The 25,318-nt window shown below is 43.8% G+C and overlaps 1 protein-coding gene across 9 annotated transcripts in view; it reads left to right on the top strand.

Moving 5' to 3' along the window:
- The first annotated feature begins 378 nt into the window (after positions 1–378).
- ZNF536 (zinc finger protein 536) overlaps positions 379–25,318 on the top strand; it is a 640,597-nt gene continuing 615,657 nt past the window's right edge. For 6 of the 9 annotated variants that reach the window (XM_088451060.1, XM_088451056.1, XM_088451061.1 and 3 more), the window contains exon 1: positions 999–1,219. The gene's annotated coding sequence lies outside the window, so the exon portion shown is untranslated. Of the gene's footprint in view, positions 469–998; positions 1,220–9,121; positions 9,198–25,318 lie in introns of those variants that run through there. The other 3 variants (XM_088451058.1, XM_088451057.1, XM_088451059.1) reach the window with 3 other exon arrangements.

Below are 25,318 nucleotides of genomic sequence, written 5' to 3'. Positions count from 1 at the left end.
ATCATATTTTCATAATGGTTTGGCAGTGGGTATTGTTTTCAGGGTTCTCCTAAATAGTGCATCTAAACAACAACAACCCAAAAAAAAAAAAAAAGTCAGATTTAATGGAGAGGAATGCAGGATGGCATGGCAGCGACTTAACCCCTTGGGTGACAGCTGCTGCTGAGATGGCTCTGCCACCAGAGGGGAGGTGAGCGCAGCGCTGCTGCTGATGGAGCGCTCTGCAGACGCGCAGGGGTTAAGCGTGTGTGTGTGTGTGTGTTGCTGTGTGTGCGCGATTGGCACCCTAGCGCTCTTATTTACATTAAATCCGCCACAAGGTTACAGTGCAGATCAGCGTCATTTGATCGCTGATGACTTGTCTTGGATGCAGGGATCTAAGACAGCTCCTGGAGCCCTCTTTCCCCTTAACCCACCAAGGGAAAGAGAGAGAGAGACAGGAGTTTCCCAAATAGTTTCCCGGAACAGGTAAGGGGGTACCTAAGCTGTGTGTCTGTGTATATCGGCTTCTCCTGTGCCATGCCTGCACCCCACCTCTCCCAGTGCCACCAGCACCCTGGCAGGCTAGCAAATCCAGGAGCTGCTCCTTAATAGAGAGATACAGATGTGTTTAATAAGTCAGCAGACGTCAAGGTCAATGTGCGCCGGGCTGTGCGTCCCGGGCGCACGATGCAAAAACTGGACGCGTCTCCGACCGTGCTAGGTGATTATAGCGAGGGTTCAGCTCTTTTATTGTTTATTCTTGGCTCATCCAAAGGCTTAAATGCCGCAAGAGCTATCTGTAGTTGCTGTGAATTATGCCAAGACGACAATGGAGAGAGAGGGGATTTTTTTTTTTTTTTTAATGGTACAATGCATTTCACCTACCAGATAGGGGGAGTCCGAGGGATGGGAATGTCTTATGATCTATATCAATGAACCGGGTTCATTTCTGCCAGGAGGACAGGCTGACATTAGCACTCTGTGCCCGGGAGCTGCTGGGGGACACTCAGGACAAGTGGGACCCCCTGCCACCCACCCCAGAGGCAGCACTTTCTCTGCCCCCCTCCTCCTCTTCCCTCGCTCTATCCCTCCTCCTCCCCAAAACCGAAACATAACATGATCAAGTCAATCATATGGACATGGCTCATTATTCATTGAGCACCAGCAATTTTTTTTTTATTATTTGTTGCAAGCGCTCACTTTCTGCGAGGAAGGATCCCTGCTACATGGCTGCAAGGTAAGAGGCTGATGGAGCATTAGGGGGACGTGGGGTGCATGCACTGCTTTGGTGTCCAGTTTGGTGACCCCCCCCCCCCCCCATTGGATGGTGCTTGGGGAGAGGGGTTTGCAATGCATGCATGTCTCTGTACATTCTTTTTGTTGCTGTGATGTATACGGGGCCTGGCTTCCCCAGTGTGGTTATTATTACACAGAGAATAGTAGAATTAAATATCCCTGGCAGTGACGTTTGCAGAAGGGCTGTCAGATAATGAGACAGTGCATGGCGCTCAGCCTGGAGGAGGAAGCAGGCTGCTGCTCTGGATTTTTTGGAGGAGACCCCTTCCTTGCACCTTTTTTTTTTTTTCTTTTTGCATCTTAACAGGACCGTTACTTTGTAGCACCCCCTCCTGTCCTCCAGCTTCCTGCCTGCTGCAGCTCGGGGGGAGCGCTCGTTAACTTTTTGCTGGGGTGGAGGAGGAGGAGGCAAAAAAAAAAAAAATGAGAATACAAAAAAAAAAGTTGCTTTATCTTTGTTTGCAGGGGTCTGTTGCACGGGAAAGTTTTGGAGAGGTGCCCCTGTGCCCATGCGGTGGGGAGGTAAATGGCAAGGAGTGCTGCTGAGGGCGCAGAGTGGAGTTGTGGGCACGGAGGAGCCTGTGCCAAACTTGGGAGGGTTGTTATTTATTTATTTGTTTGTTTTTGTTTATGTATTTGTCTTTATTTGCAAAGCCTGAGGGACCTGCCATTTTGTGCTCTCATAGACCTCCGTGCACAATGCTGGGAGCCACGGAGTGACATTCAGGGAGGCTTTAAATGCCAGACAGGAGCACTCAGGTCCCCTGGCGTAGGGGCCGCACCTGCTGGATAGCTGATGGTGTGCTGGAGCAGGGAGTGCACTGGCTGGCTGGGGGGGTTAGATGGAGCTGCGGCTAGTCCAGGCTACCAGTGCTCCCTCTGTAATCTCCCTGTTTATAAATCAATGCAATGCCTGTCTGCTGCTGCAGCGTCTCTCACTAGCAGGACATGCCCATCACGGAAAGATACATTGTTGCAGTTTTTGTGCAAGAGGTTCTGCAGCAGCAGCAGCTGCCAGTGGGCCCCATTCCAAATAATCATGATCACATCAGCCTCCCCCCCTTCCCCTCCCATTTTAGATTAGATTCCCAGACAGTACTTTTTGTACCCATCTAGTGTATTTATTTGGGGACCACAGAAGTGCTGCCCAAAATTCAGTGACAGTAAGAGGTTAATTCTTTTTTTTTAATTGATTTTTTTTTTTTATTTTAAAGGTGAAGAAAACCTGGTTATTAGTTACTATTATACAACTATTTGAGATCTGTGACTGTCTGTGTTGCTGGTGGGTATAATCAGAATACGTCTCAGCCTTGTGTTCTGTTCGGAGTGTGTGTGAGTAGTTAGGAGTAGTTGGTAGGGGTGCAGCTGGGTTAGTAATACTAAATGTTGTGTGTGCCACCTACATGCATTATAGCTACTCCAGGCAAGGGGCATGCATTAGGGAGCATTGTACATTTGGGAAGTGGGGTGCACTGTGAAGGCAGGGCAAAGAGAGTAGCTGATGAGGGATTAGCACTTACTAAAGGGACCTGGGCAGGGAGCAGACGTTCTTTGTAATGTCCTCCCCATCACACTGTTGTTTTGTATTGTTTTTTTTGTACAGGCAGGAAATATATATTTAGCACTGTAGATAAGAGAATAATAAAATATATCACGCCTGAACTATCTGCACCACTGTAACCCTGGGGGGGTCTCTTGCAACAAGAATAAAATGCATGTGAGCCCCCCAAACAGCTACAAAGTATCCAGTGTATCAGCTGCTCATAGACAGACTCACCCTTCATCCCACCACTGCTAACACACGTGGAAGTGTACCTGTCTCCCCCCCCCACACACACACACACACACACACCCTCTCTCTCTCTCTCTCTCTCTCTCTCTCTCTCTCTCACTGGGTCCTCAGTCTATCATACATGGAAAGGTGATCACAGATTTCTCATTTTGTTTGTATTTATTTTTAATCCCATGACATTGCCCTTAGGAAACAATTGTCTGCTGAATAGGGAAATAGCTGACAGTCGTTTTTTTTTTTTTTTTCAATGCATGCAATGTTATGTTCAATCTTCAGTTAATCATGTCAGATAGAGTCATGCTATAGTCAGTGTTTAATGCATAATTTAATGTTTTGTGTGTGTATGTATAGTGTCGTCACTGACTGATGGGACGCCATATTTAATAGATTTAATAGATGGCATTTGCAAAGTACACATACATACATACATACATACATATATATATATATATATATATATATATATATATACATACATACATACATACATACATATATATGTATTATATATAGATACACAGATATAAACAATGCACTTTGCAGCCACTCTGTCCAAGTCTTGCATTAACTTAATTCTCTCATGCTTATTATATGTTCCCCTCTGCACCCATTACAGTATACAGTCATTCTTTGCATGCCCATGAAGAATTAAAAAAAAAGTGTCTGGTGCATTGTTGTGAACTCCTTTCATGAGGGGTTAAAGTTGACAGCTCTGTCTGGTGACAGGGTGGGCGTGTAAACATGGAGTGGGGTCTCTCAGCCCCGTGAGGATGAGGTAGTGGCTGGAGGAGGAGAGGGGGGCGGGCTGAGTCCTGTGTCTGGGCCGTCTGGGTGCTTCTTCTGGCTGCCTCACACTTTCCCGCCTTTTATTTCCCTTCTGCAACGTAATGGCAGTGCTGGGTCTGAGGGGCTGTGGTGGCAGTGCAGGGTCTGAGGGGCTGTGGTGGCAGTGCAGGCTCTGAGGGGCAGTGTAATGGCAGTGCTGGGTCTGGGGTGCAGTGTAATGGCAGTGCAGTGTCTGGGGTGCAGTGTAATGGCAGTGCTGGGTCTGAGGGGCTGTGTTGGCAGTGCAGGGTCTGGGGTGCCGTGTAATGGCAGTGCTGGGTCTGGGGTGCAGTGTAATGGCAGTGCTGGCTCTGGGGTGCAGTGTAATGGCAGTGCTGGGTCTGGGATGCAGTGTAATGGTAATGCTGGGTCTGAGGGGCTGTGGTGGCAGTGCTGGGTCTGGGGTGCAGTGTAATGGCAATGCTGTGTCTAAGGGGCTGTGGTGGCAGTGCTGGGTCTGAGGGGCTGTGGTGGCAGTGCAGGGTCTGGGGTGCAGTGTAATGGCAGTGCTGTGTCTAAGGGGCTGTGGTGGCAGTGCTGGGTCTGAGGGGCTGTGGTGGCAGTGCTGTGTCTAAGGGGCTGTGGTGGCAGTGCTGGGTCTGAGGGGCTGTGGTGGCAGTGCAGGGTCTGAGGGGCAGTGTAATGGCAGTGCTGGGTCTGAGGGCTGTGGTGGCAGTGCTGTGTCTGAGGGGCTGTGGTGGCAGTGCTGGGTTTGAGGGGCTGTGTAGTGGCAGTGCAGGGTCTGAGGGGCAGTGTAATGGCAATGCTGGGTCTGAGGGCTGTGGTGGCAGTGCTGGGTCTGGGGTGCAGTGTAATGGAAGTGCTGGGTCTGAGGGGCTGTGGTGGCAGTGCTGTGTCTAAGGGGCTGTGGTGGCAGTGCTGGGTCTGAGGGGCTGTGTAGTGGCAGTGCTGGGTCTGAGGGCTGTGATGGCAGTGCAGAGTCTGAGGGGCAGTGTAGTGGCAGTGCAGGGTCTGAGGGGCAGTGAAATGGCAATGCTGGGTCTGAGGGCTGTGGTGGCAGTGCTGGGTCTGGGGTGCAGTGTAATGGAAGTGCTGGGTCTGAGGGGCTGTGGTGGCAGTGCTGTGTCTAAGTGGCTGTGGTGGCAGTGCTGGGTCTGAGGGGCTGTGTAGTGGCAGTGCTGGGTCTGAGGGCTGTGATGGCAGTGCAGGGTCTGAGGGGCAGTGTAGTGGCAGTGCAGGGTCTGAGGGGCAGTGTAATGGCAATGCTGGGTCTGAGGGCTGTGGTGGCAGTGCTGGGTCTGGGGTGCAGTGTAATGGCAGTGCTGGGTCTGAGGGGCTGTGGTGGCAGTGCTGTGTCTAAGGGGCTGTGATGGCAGTGCTGTGTCTAATGGGCTGTGGTGGCAGTGCTGGGTCTGAGGGGCTGTGGTGGCAGTGCAGGGTCTGAGGGGCAGTGTAATGGCAATGCTGGGTCTGAGGGGCTGTGGTGGCAGTGCTGTGTCTGCGGGGCTGTGGTGGCAGTGCTGGGCCTGGGGGGCAGTGTAATGGCAGTGCAGGGTCTGAGGGGCTGTAGTGGCAGTGCTGGGTCTGGGGGGCTGTGGTGGCAGTGCTGGGTCTGAGGGGCTGTGGTGGCAGTGCAGGGTCTGGGGGCAGTGTAATGGCAGTTCAGGGTTGGAGGGGCTGTGTAATGGCAGTTCAGGGTTGGAGGGGCTGTGGTGGCAGTGCAGGGTCTGAGGGGCAGTGTAGTGGGAATGCTGGGTCTGAGGGGCTGTGGTGGCAGTACAAGGTCTGGGGGCAGTGTAATGGCAGTTCAGGGTTGGAGGGGCTGTGTAATGGCAGTTCAGGCATGGAGGGGCTGTAATGGCAGTGCAGGCTCTGAGGGGCAGTGTAATGGCAGTGCTGGGTCTGGGGTGCAGTGTAATGGCAGTGCAGTGTCTGGGGTGCAGTGTAATGGCAGTGCTGGGTCTGAGGGGCTGTGGTGGCAGTGCTGGGTCTGAGGGGCTGTGGTGGCAGTGCAGGGTCTGGGGTGCCGTGTAATGGCAGTGCTGGGTCTGGGATGCAGTGTAATGGCAGTGCTGGGTCTGGGGTGCAGTGTAATGGCAGTGCTGGGTCTGAGATTCAGTGTAATGGCAATGCTGGGTCTGAGGGGCTGTGGTGGCAGTGCTGGGTCTGAGGGGCTGTGGTGGCAGTCCAAGGTCTGGGGGCAGTGTAATGGCAGTTCAGGGTTGGAGGGGCTGTGTAATGGCAGTTCAGGGTTGAAGGGGCTGTGTAGTGGCAGTGCAGGCTCTGAGGGGCAGTGTAATGGCAGTACTGGGTCTGAGGGCTGTGGTGGCAGTGCTGGGTCTGAGGGGCAGTGTAATGGCAGTGCTGTGTCTGAGGGGCTGTGGTGGCAGTGCAGGGTCTAAGGGGCAGTGCAATGGCAGTGCTGTGTCTGAGGGGCAGTGTAGTGGCAGTGCAGGCTCTGAGGGGCAGTGTAATGTCAGTGCTGGGTCTGAGGGACAGTGATGGCAGTACTGGGTCTGAGGGGCTGTGGTGGCAGTGCTGGGTCTGAGGGCTATGGTGGCAGTGCTGGGTCTGAGGGGCAGTGTAATGGCAATGCTGGGTCTGAGGGGCTGTGATGGCAGTGCAGGGTCTGAGGGGCAGTGTAATGGCAGTGCTGGGTCTGAGGGGCAGTGATGGCAGTACTGGGTCTGAGGGGCTGTGGTGGCAGTGCTGGGTCTGAAGGTTGTGGTGGCAGTGCTGGGTCTGAGGGGCAGTGTAATGGCAATGCTGGGTCTGAGGGGCTGTGATGGCAGTGCAGGGTCTGAGGAGCAGTGTAATGGCAATGCTAGGTCTGAGGGGCTATGATGGCAGTGCAGGGTCTGAGGGGCAGTGTAATGGCAGTGCTGGGTCTGAGGGGCTGTGTAGTGGCAGTGATGAGACTTAGGGGGTAGTGATGGCAGTACTGGGTCTGAGACCCCTCTCTCTGAGAGTCACTGTAACTTTCCCTATCAGGACGTTTTCTGTGACAAGTAACCACCCTGTGCTTTGTAAGACACTTTACAGAGCTTGTTGAAACAAATATTAACTTTCATGAGCAATACAGCAGGCACACTCCTCTGGTGACAGAGGAACCCCAATAACATGCATTTATTCATACTACCACAGAACACAATATTCACTAATAGATAATGCCAGTCAGCAGCTAAATCACCACATGCAAACTGCGCGCTCAAGGTCAGAAAATAAAGATATTGTTTATAGGAAGTAGAGGTTTATTTTCTTTATCAGCCTGGTGGGTTGTGTTTCTTGTACATGCCTATATGTATAGTAATTCTTCTGCATCCTATTATTCCAAATATTTCCATTAGCCCTACCCATGAAATCTGCGAGGAACGATGCGACTTTTGTTGTTTTTACCACAAGCTCTTTTTTTGGGGGGGGGGGGGGGGGGGGAATTAACTATTTCCATGCTTGTCCCATCTGTCAGTGTCAGGCTGATACAGAAGGAACTCTAGCCTCCATAACATTTTAGTGATGACTTAGAAGATATACACTGTGCGTTTGCCAAATTCAGAACCATAAAGGTCATTCTTGCCATTTTTTTGAACATTTAATAAATTTACCAAGTAAGTCCTACTGATATCGTTCATTAATTAATAGCACTGGAAATGAGCATTAAAAATGCAATTTATTTTGTGTGTGTATACTATATATATATACACACACATACATACCGTAACACACCATTGAGTTTTATCATATATGTGAACATGCACATTATACGGTATATACACTGTTTATATATGTGCTTAATGACTTAGTGGTGTATGCAGTTATTTTGTTGTGTATAATCCTTTGTAAAAGTGCTTTGAATGCCTGATTTTAGGAGCTCAGCCACCTCTATAGTCTCTAACCTCAGGGATTTGCCTGAAGCCATTTTTTTTCCATTGAAAACACATTACTATTAATCCAAACATATTGTCCTGGGACACAGCAGTGCAAGTGACTCAAACTCTGCTCTCTAGGGTAATCTGTAATGGGTTTCAACTTTGTTTTCTTACACTTTAGTGACTTCCAATCTGCATCACTTGGACATTTTTATTTGATGTTTTCTAACTCCCAAAATATTTCATTTTGGTATTTAATATTTATTTTTATTGATGCATTGACAATCCCAACACTTCCAAGCTGCCCGTTTATTAACACAGTCTTTGATCATTATTTCGACTTTAAATCCTACATTAGTCATTTCAATTGACGCTTAGTTCTATTCTTTCTCTTGTTGCAAGGTAGAGTTGTCTAGATTAGTAAAGATTTTAGGTCTTGATGCCGCTACAGAATGTCCTGGGTTCTGTCAGTAACAATCAGAGGTGTCCCTGAAATCCAGGTGAATTTGGGATGTGTACTGTATGTATATTTCACTGGCAGTACAGCAGGTGCTATGTCTGTGTCTTTGTAATCTCAGTGTGAACGGATATAGTAGTGGCATATGTATCAAAGCTTGATGTGAGATATGTGAGATCTATATCACCAACCAATCTGCTTCTAACTTACATTTTGCAGGCTGTGTTTAAAAAATGATAGTTAGGAGCCGATTGGTTGGTGATATATATCACACAATTTTATCTCACATCAAGCTTTGATACATATGCCCCGTAGTCACTGGAATTGCTGCAATGTCTTGTTTGACTGCTAACTTTTAATGCAACAGAGTGGCAATTTGCAACTTAAACATTGCACCTAGTATTCACAAAATGAATATTATTTGCTTTTGTGAGTTATTTTTATTTATGGTTGGAAATAGCGACAGTTTAACAGGTGTCAAAATAAGATTACAGTAACAGTTAAACCCCCCCCCCCCCCCTGGTGATAAAATCAAAATGTATTTTTTCTATGGGAACTCCAGTATCGTCCACACCCTTTTGGTGCCAGTAAAGGGCATACAGTATCTGCATGCCCTGAAGTGCTCTGTACTGTAGTGCAATGTTCCGTGTCACCAATCCTGGTTTTCTGATCAGCCTTGGAAGTTGCCTGAGATGAAGGGAAGAACTATCACTTTTTTTTTTTTTGGAACTTTAACCTCTTTCTGATCTAAAGGGACAGGGAACTGAAACCCCCTCACTCCCTGGCATCCTCATGGGTTAAGATAAAAGCGAGGCATACACAGTGGTAGCATAAACACTGCCACCGTTCAGGGCACTGGGTGGTACTGATCATCTGCAACAGCCCATCTCCCTACTGAATGCTCACTGACTGGGTTGCGTCCTATTATATGAATATTTTTTTGGAACAGATTGCGTCTCGTCCTTGGATCAGCTACTGTGAAGTTCTTTGGTGATTTGGCAGTTTTTGGAGCTAGGAAGTAAGTGCCTTAATTGGGCGAGATTATGACATGCTTGGGAAAGTGCTGGGCATAATCTCTTAACTTTCTATCTCACGACACAATGCAGGGGAACTTGGCTATGATACATTGCAGAGATTCTCATGGTCACTGAGATTTTGCATGTTTATATCCTTTTCATGTATTCTGATTGGGGTAAAAGTTGAAGCCTATACCTTCTCTACACATATATATATATATATATATATATATACATATATATATATATATACACTCATACATTTATATTATACATTATATATATATATATTTATATATATATATATTATATATACATACTGTGTGTACATATATATATATATATATAGTGTGTGTTATATATAAATGGGTGTGTGAACGTTTGTTTTATATGTGTGTTTGTATATATATATATATATATATATATATACTCACAAATTAAGTTTTCACAGGTTAAAGCCATGCAACAGCGTTTCATCATTGAACTATACCGTTCACAAGTGTTACCAAGATGACAATATTTAATAATATTCTTTCTTAGTTTGGCCTCTTTAGTCCACCTTGATGCTTGATCATTTATTTACACCGTGTTGTACTGTTTTTAAAGTGTATCTGTCTTTTTTTTAATTTTTATTATCAATCATCAATTTTTTTTTTCACCTGTCGTATCATTCGTCGCGTGCAGAATTTTCATGCTCTTGAAATGTATATTTTTGTAGAATTCAACAGTTATCAGTAGCCAAATCTTTTTTTTTTTCTTTTTGTAAAGAAAAACACACACATATATATATATATATATATATATATATATATATTTTAAACTTGAATTCATTTAATAACCGTTAATACACCGGAGTTGTACCGTACACTCTGCATGGCTTTAGTCTGTAATGAAGAGAGGCCTGTAACGTGACCCAGAAAACATTACTTGTCTCCGTGGAGTGCCAGCTGTACTGCGCTCGGCGATCGCAGAGTTAATCAGATGAAAGAACTTGTATTTATTTCCCCACCGGTGATGGAGAGATGATCTGTGGAGCTTGTGGAGAGGTTCGGCACCCGTACAGGGCTATAGAGTAGCCTACCTGGTCCTGTTCCTGCTCTTTTCCTGGTGTAGGTGAAGCTTTAATAGAGACATTTCCTCTACGCTGCATCATTTATGATGTGGTGTATACAAAATCAATGTTGATTGCTGCGAGCTATAACTTGCTCCACGGCTAATCGCGTTGTATTTCTCATATATTCGTACTAAAGTGAAAACAGAGTACCATGGAACGCCAGGTTTGATATTTATTTTTATTTATTCACATGGATATATTTAGGCACAATAAAAAGTCGGATAGAGCAACGACTGCTGGCAATGGAGAGTGACGTCATTCCATAGTGCAGCTTTTAGATCTGTTTTACGGGATACATTTCATCCTGTAATATCTAAATTGTTACTTTGTTACTTTTTCCCATGAAGTGTAAACTCAGTGTCCGAATGTTCCCAGGGCCAGATGTAGGAGTTTCATGCTGATTTGCAGAGTGTTGCAGGAGTTAAAGGACTAGTTATATCTAGAATGGCCATATCAAAATACCATACCCCCCCTCTCCCCTCCCTCATTTGCCATAATGATTTCTGAATGTACTCGCCCTGTTGCAGCCTTACACCCACCCACCCACCCTCTTTGCATTTATCCTTGTAAGTATTGTAGCACTCGCTTTTAAAGAAAAGTTAATTATCAAGCCAGTCAATATTTTTTTCTTACCAACATATTCTTTGCATTTAAGTGTTTGCCTGGGCAACGGCATATTAATCAAAGTGTTTTAGGCTAATTGTTGAGCAGGTGCATTAAACAGGAAATAAATGCATTTATTATAAAAGAGGCTTTGCTGTTTTGCACAGCGTAACATCTGCAGAGTGTTTTTTTTTTGTTTTGTTGTAACCGCTGTCTTAGCAATACTAAGCATATGCAAAAAAGAAATAAAATAATATAAAATTATAACACTAATAAGAGCCACTCGGGTCCACATGACTACATTCATGCGTCTCATGGAAAGACCTTTAAACTGCGAGGTGTTGTGTATTATCTGGAGTGTGCGCAACATGGGGAAATTGTTATTCCACTCTAGTGCAATTCATATCTCACCTATCAGAGGTTTCCATGACAATCACAGTAAAGTAACACATTTGTGATGCCGATGCTTAAATGATAATATTTTAGTCAAAAAGGGCTTTGTAATAGCTACACCCATCGGACTGTGGCTCGTAGGCTGGGGAATTGAAGAACCTTCCTGTGTTTCTTAAGTGGGAATCGTGTGACATTTAAATGTACAGAAACAGATATTATCAATGGTTACGTATACAGATTTACTATACTTTCAGCAGAAAAAATAAAAAAATAAATCTATATATATATCTATATATATATAGATATATATATCCTGTATATATTCATGGTTTGTCATTATTTAAAAAAAAAGCTGCTGATATTTCATGTAGAGGAACTAGATGGACTGGTACATTTCACCTCCTGATACGGGTGTTTATTTTACCCGACTGGTCGGTTTAGGTGGAGAGGATGAAGTTTGTTAGACAACTTCTTGTCTGTGCAAATTGCAAACAGTTTCCCAAGCTGTACCCTCTATATGTCCTAACTTCTCCAGGACACTAGCTGAGTCTGGTGCTGGTAACCCTTAAAAGGGAACTTCAATAATATTTATTGAACATGGGTTATACCTCTTCTGAGACCATTGTCTGATAGGCGACCATCATCCCTCACTGCCTTCAGGCATCAAATGCTCCTCGCACCATAAACCTAGAGAGACATTCCATTTGTAGGTGGACCTGTAAGATGTAATGGCAGCTGATTGGATGGTCTTCTCTTGCTTGACCAATCAGCTGTCGTTAACAGCCTCGTACTGTCCTACTTCGATTCAGAAGTTTTCAGGCTGTTGTGCCTTGAAAAGTGGAGGTACAGAATGGCCAGAGATACCATCGGTTATGCTTCCGCAGGCGTGGGGTTTCCCGGAATAGGGGTGGATTTATTTTAAAATGAAAAGGTTTATATGCTGTTGTTGTTTTTGATCGTAGCACAAGTGTTCACCCTTCACTGAAAGATTCTGCATTCTGTTATAGAACAGTTTCAGCATGAATACAGTCAAAGAGGGATGCAGCTTTAGTACATAGGTATTCAGTTTTAGGTTCACTGTGGGATGATCCAGGTTCTTTGATACTGTACAATGGTGTTGGGTCACGTGTAGGCTGTGGTTTGTCTCCTCCATGTGTCTTTAAGCTAGACTTACTACCCTGTTCGTATGGCCGGCACTTATGGTGGCTGTTGTTAGTTATTTTCACTTTGTGATCTTCCCGACTCGCCAGAGCAGCGCGTGGAACCAAAGGCGGCAACTTGGTTTTACGTGATCGTGGTGATCACGCTCTGCGAGCGTGCAGGGAGCGATGGAACAAGCCACAGCATGTTGCACGCTCTGCGGCGTGCAGGGAGCGATGGAACAAGCCACAGCATGAAGCCTTGCAACCCATATCACGGAGCCGCCTCCCGCAACTCCCAGCGGAAAGGTCTGAAAAGTCGGCAAAAAATGCGACACCCTCTGGTATTTTTACTTGCGTCGTGTTTCTCTTGTTCAGTTTCGCTTGTGTTTACGTAAAAGAACGAGTAATGCCTACAGTAACAGTACAGGAGGGGGCCCAGGACGAAAACTATTTTGTGGCATGAGATTCTGCAAATGGAATAAAGGGGTGAAGAGAGCATATTATTGGGGAGGGGGCACAGAGCCACCTCCACTCCACGAAACCACTTGCTTCTTCCACCAGCTGTGAGCTCGCTGTGGTCAAAGGGTCAAACTCTGTACTTTTAATTGGACATGTTTAGTGACTTCTAGGACTCCCAGCTACCTTTTATTGGCCTTCTGCAGGCTAAGAACCTCCTCTTCCTAATTCCAGGATTGCACATGCAAACTCTCCTGATACTTTCCTGGACACAAACCTAATCTTCTTGGCTCCCAGATTCCACATGCACCCATTGCTGAGACTCTTCCTGATGCATCTTGGGATGTAGCCAGTGGCAGCTGAAGGCACGCGCTAGCAGGGCCGTCGCCTGGATTGGCATTGCTTAAAGGGCACAGCCCTGTGCCCTGTCTGAACAGAGGCACTCATGACTCTCCGTCTCTGGAAAATCCTGCCTTCCTCCAACCCGCTGGCATTACTGGTGTACAGCCACAGCTGAATTGGGGAACTGGAAAGCTCTGGTGCAGGGGGACTGCTGTGCCGCCCCCAGCTAGTGGCGCCCCTTAGGCACGTGCCTCACATGCCTAGTTGAAGATCCAGCACTGCTTATAATTGTTTTTCTGCAGTGACTGATCACATAGACAATTCTGTTAGCTTTCCATAACTATCAGACATCATTTTTGGTCGTATGTTGACCTAAACCGATCACAGACATTGTTCCCTCACCAGTCTCTCCACAAAGTTACACAAGCGACGTCACATCTAAGTGTCCCAGACTTCACTGTCTTGGCGGAATTTGTGTTACAGGTAGGAAAGAAATGACGCGGCAGACCCATGATTAAAAAAAACTGACTAGCAAGTAGAGATGTGTAAATTCCCAATATTGCCATAAACCTGCAGCTCCCCAGTTACTCCTGCAAACGTCTCGTTAGCTTCTGCAAGGATGGTAAAGCGCTCATAAAACGAGAGAGCAGAGGCACTGCAACCTTGTTAATTTGAGATAATCAACTTTTCACAGACTATTAAGAACTGTCGCTTTAAGATGTTAGTTTAAGGCACGGACAATAAAGTATGTAGATACTTGTAATTAACAAAGACTTAAAGTAAACAGAAAAACGCTCACATTTTTAATAACACTTAGTTTTTTTTGTGGCATGGAAAAAAATAGAAGGTTTTCACTGAATAAAGCCTTAATTGGATATTTTTATGTTAAATAAAGTCGTTTTTAGAGCTCTTCTTATAAGTGTCAGAAATGCGATCCAAATTATGCATTTTTTTTGTAACCGGTCTAAAAATAAAACATCGCTGAAGGGATTTAGAGCCATTTTCTGTCATAGACTAGATATAAAACATTGCAATCAGGCTGACAAGTCGTATACTTAGTCTCAGTCTCTTGTGATTTCAAGTGACCAAGATGCTTAACCTCTATCTGAAAAGCAAGGATCAAGTTGGGAACGATGATACATGGCAGCGAACATAGCAGGATTCCCTCAGCTGTATACAGGGAGCTTTATTTGTATGTGTTTCAAAAGAAATATATAGATCTCCTGATGTTTACTTTCTACCTATCTATCTATCTATCTATCTATCTATCTATCTATCTATCTATCTCATATCTATCTATCTATCTATTTATCTATCTCATATCTATCTATCTATCTATCTATCTATCTATCTATCTATCTATCTATCTATCTATCTATCTCATATCTATCTATCTATCTCATATCTATCTATCTCATATCTATCTATCTATCTATCTATCTATCTATCTATCTATCTATCTATCTATCTATCTGTCTATCCCATATCTATCTATCAATCTATCTATCTATCTCATATCTATCTATCTATTTATCTATCTCATATCTATCTATCTATCTATCTATCTATCTATCTATCTATCTATCTATCTATCTATCTATCTCTCATATCTATCTATCTATCTATCTATCTATCTATCTATCTATCTATCTATCTATCTATCTCATATATATCTATCTCATATCTATCTATCTATCTATCTATCTATCTCATAACTATCTATCTATCTCATATCTATTTATCTGTCTCATATCTATCTCTCATATCTATCTATCTATCTATCTATCTATCTATCTATCTATCTATTTATCTCTCATATCTATCTATCTATCTCATATCTATGTATCTATCTATCTATCTATCTATCTGTCTCTCATATCTATCTCTCATATCTATCTATCTATCTATCTATCTATCTATCTATCTATCTATCTATCTATCTATCTATCTATCTATCTATCTATCTGTCTCTCATATCTATCTCTCATATCTATCTATCTATCTATCTATCTATCTATCTATCTATCTATCTCTATCTATCTCATATCTATCTATCTCTCATATCTATCTATCTATCTATCTATCTATCTATCTATCTATCTATCTATCTATCTATCTATCTATCTATCTATCTATTCATCTATCTATCTCTATCTATCTCATATCTATCTATCTATCTATTTATCTATCTATCTGTCTATCTATCTATCTCATATCTATCTATCTATCTATCTATCTATCTGTCTGTCTGTCTGTCTGTCTGTCTGTCTGTCTGTCTTTCTATCTATCCTAAATTTCCTGATGGGTGTTTATATGCATGTATTTGTATCTATAAATATATATGTGAGTGCTTTTTTGCACATTTCTTCTGACGGCTGTTTATATGTATTTGTGAAATGGAAACCATAGCGATCTATATACTATATTTATTCACGACAAAAAAGTATTTAATGAAAAGGTAAGGGATCTTTGCTTGTCTATGTCATTAACTACATGTTTAAATGAGCATTAAACCTTAAATAAGAGTTAACCTCTATAAAACAGCTAATAGCAAAAAGTAAATGTGAGTTATTAGTGAGATATTGCTCTCTGTTATCAGCCTTGTTGTGCTTAAAGTGCTCCTTGCATTGTGCTTTATTAAATCCTAACGCCTGCTGTTTGTCGCAAGCATTGGGCGACAGAACCAATGTACAGTTTGGTACAGATGTAGTTTTCCTGTAAATAACAAGTTAAGTATCTGTTAAGCGTGCATCTGAAAGTCATTATTCTTAGCAACTCTTCTTCAAATCATTATCTCCTTTTCAAAATCTCCTTGGATAATACCAAATAATAGATCTAGGCACACATGTACAGACTCATAGCTCTCAGCATGTCACATGAAGGCAGAGGGGGGCAAAGAGTGCGAGGATGTCACCTTGCACAGAGTAGACAAAGCTCAGAGGAGCATTCCAAAGCCTCTCTGCTCACTACATCACATGCCACGTGACTGTGGTTGCCATGTTAGTCCGTGATCATATTTACCCCATGTGTTTAATTATGGGGAGGGTATCTTCCAGGGGAACAAAGTCAATGGTTTGATGAACATGTCACTTACGTTATCCATATGTTAGCTGAGTGACTTTCTCATTCAACAATGATCTCACTTTGCACTCTTGATAGACTGTACTGACTGCGGCTGATGGCCACTGCTCTATTAAGTGACTTTATATTAGTGGTTCCATTTTTTTCCCCCCTCCACTACATGTATGTTTTTTCTTACTGACGATGCTTAGACATCTTTTATTTAGGTACAATGGTCCTGTAGTGTTGAATATAATACGTTTGCAGACTGTGCATGACTAAATAGGAAGTAACTAGGTTTGCAAAAATTTTGAGAATGTGAGCTGCAGGAATTTAAATAAAAAGATTAGTCATACTTGAAATGAGATAAGATGACATAATAAGGAAGTGAGCACCACACAGTAATCTTTTATTCAGAAGTGCGGGTTGAGCAGAGATCAGATGGGCTGTGTCTCTGTAGATGTTCAGTAACCTGTGTAACAGCCGGACCGTTATCCTTTGCTCCTGGAGAAGAGGTCTTGTGTATCCTGACTTCAGGATGTCTCCTGTGGGCTCTTGTTTCTGTTCTCTGAGCAGATGGTTTGGGGCACAGACCTGGAGGTCTGAGGCCGATCCACAGGCTACAGTATGGGACTGTAAGTCATGATTTTGAATTAACTAACACTGCAGCCACTATGGATGAACAGAGGTCAGTAGTTTATGTCTAAAGACTTATAAATCATTTCTATGGAAGTGATCACTTTTCTTTTCCAAGTTCGACAGTAAAACACGTGTGCAGGCACCTGATAATTGGAAGACTAGAAGAGTGAGGCACCAGATAATTGGAAGACTAGAAGAGTGAGGCACCAGATAATTGGAAGACTAGAAGAGTGAGGCACCTGATAATTGGAAGACTAGAAGAGCGAGGCACCAGATAATTGGAAGACTAGAAGAGCGAGGCACCTGATAATTGGAAGACTAGAAGAGTGAGGCACCAGATAATTGGAAGACTAGAAGAGTGAGGCACCAGATAATTGGAAGACTAGAAGAGCGAGGCACCTGATAATTGGAAGACTAGAAGAGCGAGGCACCAGATAATTGGAAGACTAGAAGAGTGAGGCACCTGATAATTGGAAGACTAGAAGAGTGAGGCACCAGATAATTGGAAGACTAGAAGAGCGAGGCACCTGATAATTGGAAGACTAGAAGAGTGAGGCACCAGATAATTGGAAGACTAGAAGAGTGAGGCACCAGATAATTGGAAGACTAGAAGAGTGAGGCACCAGATAATTGGAAGACTAGAAGAGCGAGGCACCAGATAATTGGAAGACTAGAAGAGCGAGGCACCTGATAATTGGAAGACTAGAAGAGTGAGGCACCAGATAATTGGAAGACTAGAAGAGCGAGGCACCTGATAATTGGAAGACTAGAAGAGCGAGGCACCTGATAATTGGAAGACTAGAAGAGCGAGGCACCAGATAATTGGAAGACTAGAAGAGCGAGGCACCTGATAATTGGAAGCTATTATTCAGGGGCGGAACAAACAAGGAATGCCGAGCCCTGGAGCAAAATGTGTACGGGGACCCTAGCCTCCCGGGCCCACTACTCTCCCCTGAAAAGGACAGAGAGGGGCCCAGTTTCTGCGCAGGCACGCCATTTGGCCCCTGTGCATACACCTCTCAGCGGAGGACTCCACACTGTTCTCACAAGAGATTTGGATGACCCCCTGCACCCACAGTAGTTCTGCCACTGCTGTTTAGACGCCTGTCATTTAACCCTCGCCGGAATAATGCATTCGGGAAGCCAGCTGTCGGGCTTACGTCAGCCGGCTTCCCAATTGCATCCCTAGGAAACAGTAGTTTGGTTTGGAGGCCTCCTATTGATATATTTGCAGCCGTTGGTAGGAGTATAGGGGATGCCTATTAATACTACTTTGCATACAGCAAACAGACTGTGGGTCTCATTCAGACCCGGTCGCAAGTGCCGAGCACTCACAACCGTGTCGATGTTAAGGCCCTGCGCACGCGCAGCAGGCGCACTGCGCGTGCGCAAGCCCCGGAGCGAGAGAGAAACTCTCGCTCCGGAGCTCACTACAAAAGGGGCGGCTGTCGATGTTGATCAACAGCTCGCCCCATTTTGTAGGCGGGGCGGGGGGTGGCTACACAACGGAACGCCTGCAGTTTTGTGGGCGGCCGCACTGACATCAGCAGTGATGTCAGTGGGGAGCTTCCTGCTCGATCAGAGCAGGAAGCTTCCTGGGGCTTGCGGTTGCCGAGACCCAACCTTAGGGTCTCGTCACAAGCCCCGATGGTCGCGCTGTACTTGACCATCGCGACCATCACCCTGGTCGGTCGCTAAAGCTTACCACCCACGGCTTAGCTAGCAACCAGGAGGCCGCACTTGAAAACTGAAGCGGCCGCCCTCATTCAGAACGAGCGCTCGCTTCTTGCGAGCGCCTCTGAATGAGGGCCTGTGTCTGGGGTCTTGTCATGCTGATGTCTGTTTAGCAGGTTTATTTTAACATAAAGGGGTTACCTTCGACTTCCCATGTAACTTTTTCCCATCAATATCACAGTCACGCTTTATCGGATTGAGTTACAAACCAAGCAGTAATAGCTCTGCAAATTCCTAGTAAAGACACCATCCTAGGTCAACTGACAGGTGAGGAAAGGTCATTTAATGGCGCAGTGACACATGGCTTTAGCGTTAGGATTCGGTGCTACTGCCTGTCATAATAGCCCCCCATTGTATCCTTATACATAAAAAGATACACCGATATAAAATGCTTGTATAAATAGTAGTATATATTTTTTCTTGCACCCATGAATAACATTCTTCCGCAGCAAATGTTTATCTTTGACTGTCAAATAAGCCACCAAATCAATCACATATGGCAGGAAAATGTAATACTCCCCAAAAAAGCGGCTCTTTTGCTAGTCTAAATATTTATAAGTTCGGTATAGATCTTGCTAAATATACTAACTAGTGGTTTGTGGCATAGCGACTCACAGTTATATATATTATTTATGCTCGCACTGCCTAATATAAGGCGTTTCCCAACACAGAGAAAGCAGTTAGGCCTGCTGCTATATGCTATAAACACCCTATAAAACAACATCAAAAAGTAGGATTTGTGGCAATTTGTTTATCGTCTCAGCTTATTTTCACATCTACTGTATTTCAACCACGTAGCTGGTAAGGAAGATTGGAGACTGACTTTCCTCATTCCAAAATGCTATGACAATTAATATAAACAGCTATTTAAATCTTCCATACAAGCAAAAATTCTAATAATATTTAAAATTGTTCTCTTGGGGGTATACGGAGAGATTTTGCATACGAGAGGAAACTGAGGTGTCTGCTTAATAAGAGATGTATTGTGGGGAAGATCGTTACATGTTTATTAAACTACGTCGGGGATTTTGCAGTGGATACAGTCGGCAAAAGGCTGCAATAAGCTGCAATGACCACTGGGCCTCACGGACTAATAATTGACTTACTTCGGCCAATGAGACTTGACGTCACCAGTGTGGTGCTCATTGTATTTCATCTTGGCTTATGAGGCTCCTCAACTAGGACAAGGAAAGATGAACAGCAAGTGTCTGTCATTCATAAGACTGCAGTTATTAATGAATAACCCAGTCCTCTAAACAGCTTACATCGTAAAGTTCATTTATCTAAGCTTATCCATCTTGTTTTGAAACACGGTGCTCAAAAATTCTGCAGCCCAAGGTTTCCCACGCCTGATCCACGAGGCACCATTGCAGTCCAGGTTTAATGGATTTACATGCTTGAGCACAGATGGTTATCTTACAGTTGGGGGAGGTGCACTTAGGCTTTGTTTAGTGATACAATGGAGATGATAAAGTACCAACCGATCAGCTCCTAACTGTCATGTTACAGGCTGTGTTTGAAAAATGAAAGTTAGGAGCTGATTGGTTGGAACTATATCTACCTCCGCTTTATCACTCTCCAAGCCTTGGAGCATCTCCCCATGACTGAGCTACTTCCTAAGTCACCTGTTCACTAGGGAGGCTATCCTTAAAACCTGGACTGTTAAGGAGCACTGAGGACGGAGTTTGGGAAACCCTGCTGCAGCCCGTAGCATCTCATAGGATGGATGCCAGGCACTGGACCGCTGCATAATGTTAGTTAGTGGGGAGAAGGAATTTTGTTGTCTACGGTTTTGTTTCTCTATACTTGCCGTCTGTATACTTTGTTTTACTCTGCTTGTCCACCAGGTGAGAAACCAGGTTTGCTGTGTTTGTGTCTGTAAAGCAGGGGTGGGGAACCTTTTTTAATGCCGAGGGCCATCTTGATATATATAACATTATTTGAGGGCCTGAGGTAGGCCACGCCCCTCCATGTGATGTCACACGGGGGCGTGGGCACAATCGCCATTGATTACAGCAATGCCAGCTGCATCCTGAGGGAGCTGTAAGGGCAGCGGTGTGACCGTCTGAGGCGTCCTAAGGACGCTCCAGACGGCACTGCTGTATAGATTCTGGCTGCAGGGCACCATTCTAGGCACCCTGCTAGCCACATGAGGCTAGCAGAAAAAAGCTCCGAGGGCCAGACCAAATGATTCCGGGGGCCTTATACGGCCCCCGGGCCTGTGGTTCCCCATCCCTGCTGTAAAGGTTTCAACAAGTTTTTTTTTTCCATTTCTGACAAGATGTAGACACTGCCTGCATTTTAGTAACTGCAATCCCTCCCCTCTGAGTACCACTGCCTCGCTATTAAATTGAGGGTGTGTTTAAGAGCCACCCAAATGCCGCATCTGAGCACTTTACGTTAATAAAAGTCCTGCGAGTTAGATCGCTCTCCCACAAATTGACCACAAACGCTACAGAAAATATTAGATTAGGAGGTGGGTGGATAGAGCCACGGATAATGACATTTCTTCTATCCATATTCTTCATAGTTAAAGAGACGTAAATATAATATACACTGTATTAGAACAATGCACAACAAATATGCAACAATAAACACAAAAGAAAAAAAACAGTATTTATTGCACTTAAATAGTATTTATTATTAGTACATTTCCTATAGATCTATGCTTTTTTTTTAGAACTTGCTTGATTGTTAAGGCTATCAAGGTTAACCAGAAAATGGATGCAATACTAAATTTTACTACAGCCTGGCACCAGAGCCGGATTTAGACCTCATGGGGCCCTCCTCCCTCAAACAATCCATAGCACAATATGTGATCATATGGGAATTATCATATGGGAATTATCAATTTCCCCCATTATTCTGTTGTCTGTCTATCTATCTGTCTATCTATCTATCTATCTATCTATCTATCTATCTATCTATCTATCTATCTATCTATCTATCATCTGTCTGTCTGTCTGTCTGTCTGTCTGTCTGTCTATCTATCTATCTATCTATCTATCTATCTATCTATCTATCTATCTATCTATCTATCTCATATCTATCTATCATCTATCTATCTCATATCTATCTATCTATCTATCTATCTATCTATCTATCTATCTATCATCTATCTATCTCATATCTATCTATCTATCTATCTATCATCTATCTATCTATCTATCTATCTATCTATCTATCTATCTTCTATCTGTCTCATATCTATCTATCTATCGATCTATCTATCTATTTATCTATCTATCTATCTATCTATCTATAATCTATCTATCTATTTCATATCTATCTATCATCTATCTATCTATCTATCTATCTATCTATCTATCTATCTATCTATCTATCTATCTAAAGTATTCACAACGCTTCTCTTTTTCCACATTTTGTTATGTTACAGCCTTATTCCAAATTTGAAATAAATTCATATTTGTCCTCAAAATTCTACACACAATACCCCATAATAACAACGTGTAAAAAGTTTTTTTGAGATTTTTGCAAATTTAATTAAAAAAACCCCACTAAGAAATCACATGTACATAAGTATTCACAGCCTTTGCCACAAAGCTCAAAATTGAGCTCAGGTGCATCCTGTTTCCACTGATCATCCTTGAGATGTTCCTACAGCTTCATTGGCGTCCACCTGTGGTAAATTCAGTTGAATGGACATGATTTTGAAAGGCATACACCTGTCTATATAAGGTCCCACACTTGACAGTGCATGTCAGAGCACAAACCAAGCATGAAGTCCAAGGAATTGTCTGTAGCACTCCAAGACAGGATTTTCTCGAGGCACAAATCTGGGGAAGGGTACAGAAAAATATCTGCTGCTTTGAAGGTCCCATTGAGCACAGTGGCCTCCATCATCCGTAAATGGAAGAAGTTCGGAACCACCAGGACTCTTCCTAGAGTTGGCCAGCTGTCTAAACTGAGCGATCGAGGGAGAAGGGCCCTAGTCAGGAAAGTGACCAAGAACCCGATAGTAACTCTGTCAGAGCTACAGCATTCCACTGTGGAAAGAGGAGAACCTTCCAGAAGGGCAACCATCTCTGCACCAATCAGGCCTGTATGGTAGAGTGGCAAGACGGAATCCACTCCTTAGTAAAATACACATGGTAGCCCGCCTGGCGTTTGCCAAAATGCACCTGAAGGACTCTTAGATCATGAGAAACAAAAAAAAATAACTCTTTGGCGTGAATGCCAGGCGTTATATTTGGAGGAATCCAGGCACCGCTCATCACCAGGCCAATACCAATCCTACAGTTGAAGCACGGTGGCGGCGGCATCATACTGTGGGGATGTTTTTCAGTGACAGGAACTGGGAGACTAGTCAGGATAGAGGGAAAGATGAATGCAGCAATGTACAGAGATATCCTGGATGAAAACCTGCTCCAGAGCGCTCTTGACCTCAGACTGGGGCAATGGTTCTTCTATCAGCAGGACTTGAATCCAATTGATTCTCTGGAGAGATCTGAAATTGGCTGTGCGCCAACGCTTCCCAAAGAGGAATGCACGAAACTGCCCAAAGATAGGTGTGCCAAGCTTGTGGCATCATATTCCAAAATACTTGAGACTGTAATTGCTGCCAAAGGTGCATCAACAAAGTATTGAGCAAAGGCTGTGAATACTTACTGTATGTACATGTGATTTCTGAGTTTTGTTTTTTTTATTACATTTGCAAAAATTTGAGGACAACAATGAAGTTATTCCATTTTGGAATAAGGCAGTAACATAACAAAATGTGGAAAAAGTGAAGCGTTGTGAACACTTTCCAGATGCACTGTATATATCTGTCTGTCTGTATATCAATGGGAATAATACATGTCCCCCATTATTATATATATACAGTGACATTGTAAAGACTGTGCATATACCCAGTAGGTGTCACTAGGTCAAGTTTTGACCTAATGACACCTAATGGATATGTGCACAGTCTTTACAATGTCACTGTCTCTAGATGAATATATACACTCTCTGAGAGAGCACCGTGCAGACAGTGGCGAGGGACTCTCTGGGAGTGGAGGCGGATAGTATACATGTCTGACACGGCAGTATACATGTCTGACACGGCAGTATACATGTCTGACACGGCAGTATAGATATCTGACACGGCAGTATACATGTCTGACACGGCAGTATAGATGTCTGACACGGCAGTATACATGTCTGACACGGCAGTATAGATGTCTGACATGGCAGTATAGATGTCTGACACGGCAGTATACATGTCTGACACGTTAGTATAGATGTCTGACACGTTAGTATAGATGTTTGACACGTTAATATACATGTCTGACACAGCAGTTTAGATGTCTGACACGGCAGTATAGATGTCTGACACGGCAGTATAGATATCTGACACGGCAGTATAGATGTCTGACACGTTAGTATAGATGTCTGACACGTCAGTATAGATGTCTGACACGTTAGTATAGATGTTTGACACGTTAGTATAAATGTCTGACACAGCAGTTTAGATGTCTGACACGGCAGTATACATGTCTGACATGGCAGTATAGATGTCTGACACGTCAGTATAGATGTCTGACACGTTAGTATAGATGTTTGACACGTTAGTATAAATGTCTGACACGTCAGTATAGATGTCTGACACGTTAGTATAAATGTCTGACACGGCAGTATAGATGTCTGACACGGTAGTATACATGTCTGACACGGCAGTATACATGTCTGACACGGTAGTATACATGTCTGACACGGCAGTATACATGTCTGACATGGCAGTATAGATGTCTAACAAGTTAGTATAAATGTCTGACACGGCAGTATACATGTCTGACACGGCAGTATACATGTCTGACACGGCAGTATAAATGTCTGACACGGCAGTATACATGTCTGACACGGCAGTATAGATGTCTGACACGTTAGTATAAATGTCTGACACGGCAGTATACATGTCTGACATGGCAGTATAGATGTCTGACACATCAGTATAAATGTGTGACACGTTAGTATAGATGTCTGACCCATTAGTATAGATGTCTAACACGTTAGTATAGATGCTTGGCACGGTTGTATAGTGGTCTGATGCATGCGAAAACTTATCCCCGTATTCAATTGCAAAGAGTTTTCACCGGTGCGGAAAGTCAATGCATTGGAAGGCGTAAAAAATTTGCCCATGAAAGCAGGCGGAAAAAGTGCAGAATTTGGGTTTAAGGGTGCAAAGTTGCGGGAACCCTCCTGCACCCTTGGGACAGTCCCCCCAAGCTAAACTGTGTCAAATAAAAAAAAAAAAATACTTAAGACCCCAAAAAAGTACTTTAATTTTAGGGGTGAAAGAAAGCCAAAGTTGGGGGACAAACATAAAAACTAGCGAAATAGACTCCAGGGGGGTCCCCAAGTGTGCCCCAGGTGTTTTTAAGATTGCAGGTGGAATTTTTTTTACGTTTTTTAAAACTTCACTTTAGCAGCTTTAAAATATGCTAGCCCCCATTTTCATGTACCCCAAATTTGCTGGGACTAGTTATTTAGCTTTAAATATATTACCTAATGCCACTCTACACCACATCTTCAAAGACGTTGTTAGCAAGCTTCTGTAGAAAAAAAACCCAGATTACCTTCATCAGGGGTACTAGAACACCCCTATAGTGATCCCCTATGTTAGTGCAACTTTTCGGGG

The sequence above is a fragment of the Taudactylus pleione genome, unplaced genomic scaffold, assembly GCF_031769625.1.
Source record: "Taudactylus pleione unplaced genomic scaffold, aTauple2 ptg000537l, whole genome shotgun sequence".
Lineage (NCBI taxonomy): Eukaryota > Metazoa > Chordata > Amphibia > Anura > Myobatrachidae > Taudactylus > Taudactylus pleione.
This window is presented reverse-complemented; position numbering and strand designations above follow the sequence as displayed.